This window comes from Urocitellus parryii, chromosome 1, assembly GCF_045843805.1.
Source record: "Urocitellus parryii isolate mUroPar1 chromosome 1, mUroPar1.hap1, whole genome shotgun sequence".
In the NCBI taxonomy this organism is placed as follows: domain Eukaryota; kingdom Metazoa; phylum Chordata; class Mammalia; order Rodentia; family Sciuridae; genus Urocitellus; species Urocitellus parryii.
The window spans coordinates 101,000,144-101,004,460 of record NC_135531.1 but is presented as its reverse complement, the minus strand read 5'-3'; positions in this window follow the sequence as shown (position 1 = coordinate 101,004,460).

Here is a 4,317-nt window from a genome sequence, read left to right as displayed (position 1 = left end):
GTAGATCTTAAGTGTTTCACCACAAATTAATAATCAGTATGTGAAATAGTGCCTGTGTTATTTAGCTCAGATCTCCTCTCTCAATCAAGGTAGCATGACAAAGCAGTGAAAAAGCCGAGGCTTCAGAAATACTCACCAAGGTTTGCATCTAAGCTTTGCCACTAACTCTGAGTATGGCATTTAAATTTGCTGTGCCTCAGTTTCCTTGGGTATACAATAGGGAAAATAATCGAAGCTACTTCAAGGCTCTGATGAGGGTTCAATGAGAAGATGCATGAGTCTACAGCATAGCATGAAATACAGTCAGTATTCAGTAAATGCCTGCTTCCTCATTATTAGAATGCACTTAATCACTCTGGCAGCCCTGTAAAGGAGGTTTTCTAATACTGAGATTTTGACTGAGGTAATCAAGATCCCAAGAGATTAAACGATTAAATATTTCCTCCCAAACTATCTTCAGTAACTTGAGTTAATAATGGCTACTGTAGTGGTTAAAAGCTCAGGCTCCAGAGTCAGGCTTCTGGGTTTGAATCCAGGCTCTGTCATCCCAGCAAGGATCCTTCAGCCGGTGAGTCTTGATGTCCCAAAACTAATAGAGCATACCTCACAGAGAAGTGGCAAGCTTTAAATGAGAAAATGCCTATTAGCTCTTAGCTCAGGGACGGGCCCTCAAAAGGACCCCCATAAACTCTCTCTTTGTTTTTATTACTGAGAGCAGTAGCTCTGGTCAAGTCCAGTCAGTTCCTCCAAAAGCCTACCCAGACACATGAGGGTCATTCTTGTCTCTGCTGTCTTAACTTCCCTCAACCTGCACACTCATCTGCTCTATCACTAAGTCCATGTCATTCTTCCTCCACACACTTCAATCTGTTGACCCCCTCTGCCTGTCTGTCATCTCATAGTCATCATCCTACTTTGGATACCATCGTTTCTGCTTTGGATATTGGAGTAGTTCCTTGGTTGTCTTGATGACTCCCATTCTGTTCTTCACATTGTATCTAGAGAAATGTGTCCAGTATGTAAACTTGTCACTTGCTTCCCATAATGCTATAGAAGGTTTCATAATTCTTAAGATACTCCCAGCCTCACTTACCAGTCTCCTTCCTGTACTCTCTGCTCTATATTACCCCCAATGCCACGTTCTCTCACCTCCAGCACTACACACATGCTGTTCCCTTTGCCAAAAATATCTTTTACTTTCTCTTTCCCTAGTAATGCTCTATTCAGATCTCAGCGTTGGTTTCATTTTACCTTAGCTTTCCCTAACCCTGAACTCTGAGCTTGGTAGCCCTTCCAAGAGATCCTGAATATTATCAGTCATATACTTGCCAAATGCATTATTATTTTCTTACTGCTGGAACACATTCTCCACAGCCATACCTAACAGGTCTAACGGTTGATTACATAGAACTATGAATTACATAAGCATTCCTTGTGCCCAGCACAGTGCCTGGTGCATAATAGTGCTTAACAAATATTATTGTATATACAAATGTATGCATACATGCATGAATACCAGCTCTCCAAGCAGCCAGAAAGACCAACCAGACAGGGGACTCTAAGAAAATTCTTTCTAGTGACAAGAGTGACATTTCTTACTGCTGAGTTCAACTCCTTGTCAGTATACTTGGTTGATGGAATTCCTTCAAATTTAAGTGATTTATTACAGAATAGAACTGCCATTTTTCGATGTCCAGCATTCGTGGTTGCCTAAAGAGCCAAGTTAGACCAATGGCAACAACCTTATATTTCTAAAATTTCAAAACACTTTTACAAATATCGTTTCATAAGATTTATACACCAGAGCTATGGGAAAGGGAGGTAGAGAAACTAAAGCATGATAAATTATAGTCTGATCTCCATGATTCTTACTTTGAATCAAAGCACTGTTTGTCCAAGTTATGTTGCCTTATGTACAATTAATGTGGCCATGGCCCCAGCCCAGGTCTCTGAAGCCATATTACTAGAAAGCAGCAATTCTCAAATTAGGGCTTGCCAGAGTAATTCTTCTTAGTCTCCTGTCTTATCCATCTTTCTTGTGGATTGGAAAACTGGTATTCTTTCATGCCTGTGTGCATTTACTCCACAGACATTTGTTAAACACTACTATTGCCAGGGGTTATTTACCAAATTCAAAAGCACTTGATTTGCCATGATGGGGGTGGGGCAGGAGTACTACTACCATCCAGAAGGGATAAGACAACAGTACTAAGTACACTAAGAAGCACAGGACAGCCCCTCACCCCATACATGATGGTGACCTGACCAGAAGGGCCACAGAGCTGAGGTCAAGAACGCAACTGGAAGGCAAAACTCACAAACTGAAGCAACAAGGGGCAATGTGACACGGGCAAACCTCTCCAAATGTAATCAAATGTAGAGGGACTAGTGAGTGCACACCTTGTTTAAAGGCATAAAGTTTGAATTAAAAAATAAAATACTCTATGGCCAAACAGGACTACCTCAGGGGGGTCCTTATTTAAAGAGCAACAGGTAGAATGTTTTCCCCTTGGAGGCCTTGATTTACTATTACAACTTCTCAGAATCCAAGGGAAAATTGAGTTAATGTGTTTTCTAAAAATACATTAAACCTGGTCCCTCAGATGGTATTTCTGTACCTCTAAGGGAGGGGAGGAGCAAGAAAGCCAAGATCTTACCACCTGGGTTCCTGGGCTGGGTTGTCTAAAAACCCTCTAATGTTCTCATTTGTCCAAAGGAAATATGCTGCCTAAACCCAGGTGATACTGAAAGGCCCAAATAAATATCACAGTCAGAGAAATCCATTAAAAAAAAGTTGTTAGGTCAGCACAGTGATTCCTCTTCACGTTATTCATTGTTTAATTAAACCAGAGATGTGCTGGAAGCAAGTAGGCAGGATAGTTCCCTTTGAGGAACTGGAAACACATTCTGGATTGACTTTGGAATGCTTTCTTCTTAGAAGACTTTGAGGTATTGTACACACACACACTGACTGGACTGTTTGCCATTCTGCTTGGCCAAAGGAGGTTGACGTCTACATCTACTGTATCCAAGTGAGAGCTAATTAGTGTGTGGCCCAAACATGGCAGGTGGGATCTGTTTTATATATTTAAAGTATGTTTTATCAGTCCTTAGTTTGGAGTAAATAAGAAAAAGTAAATTTGAGTGGTTTTACTGTTATCTCTTCACACATTCAAATTCTCTCTTTCAAAGCCCATTTGAAATGCCACCCCATCCAGGATGCCCTTTTGGAATCTGCCCCAATGTCCCAATTAGGTGTGAGAGATGCCTACTTGGTACTTTTTCTGTTATTCCGTTATGGTGTTCTGTGATTTGTAACATATTCATATTTTTATTACTTAATATCAATATCCCTTCCTTTCTTCCTTCTTATTCCCCTATGTCCCAGGTTAGCAAACCTTCAGTGCTTATCTCTGGAGGCACTGATGGGTAAGTGTGTGGATTTGGTTAGATTTCCCTCTACAGAATTATGATTGTGATTAGCAAACACTTTCTTTCCAATAGATCAGGATGTAAATTTGACCAGCCCTGCCTGATCAAATGCCCACAGGTTCCAATTAAGCAGATAGAGAAGTTTAATCTAACTCTTGGTGGTCTGTCCTACACTAGACCACAGGGGAGACAATGTCAAGATCAGGTAACCTGGGAGCATTAGCCTCACCCACAAGGCCCTGGGGAAGGTGTAGGTGAGAAGCCAGTGCTAGAATCTTAGCTTCTCCACTTGCTTGCAATTGGCAAGTTATCTAATCTCTCGGGGTAAATCCCCTCATCTATAAATAATAGCATACACTTTATCCTGGGATTTTTAGGAGGACTAAATGAGATACAGTGCTTAATCAGAAAACTAGGAAGAACTCAGATGGGAACCCAGATTTTGTGGTTGGTCTTATTATTACTATTATTATCATCTATTAAAATCAAATCATATTTCCATGGCTCAGAACTAAAAAATTTCCACTTGCTATGATATTTCTTTACAAGTTAAGAGATGCTATTTGTCTACTGGGTGCTATGAGTACCATCTATAAAATGTGACGGAAAACGTTCTTGGCTTTCTGCTTTTCCTTCTGAAGTCTTTTCAGTGAGAGCCAAAAATCTTCAGTTGTAACCAAATGGGTTTTGTTTGTTCATTGGCTGCGTGGTAGCATCTGTTCTAAACTGAGCCTGCCCTTGATCTTCAAGTCCTCCTTAGTCTTATCTGCGGCTACCCACCTCTGGGTTGCTTTCGACATGTGCCAAGAGATCTGGCTGAATAATTGGTCCACACTGCCAATCAAAAATATGAATGAAGTCACGTGACTGCTCTGGTAGGTCCAG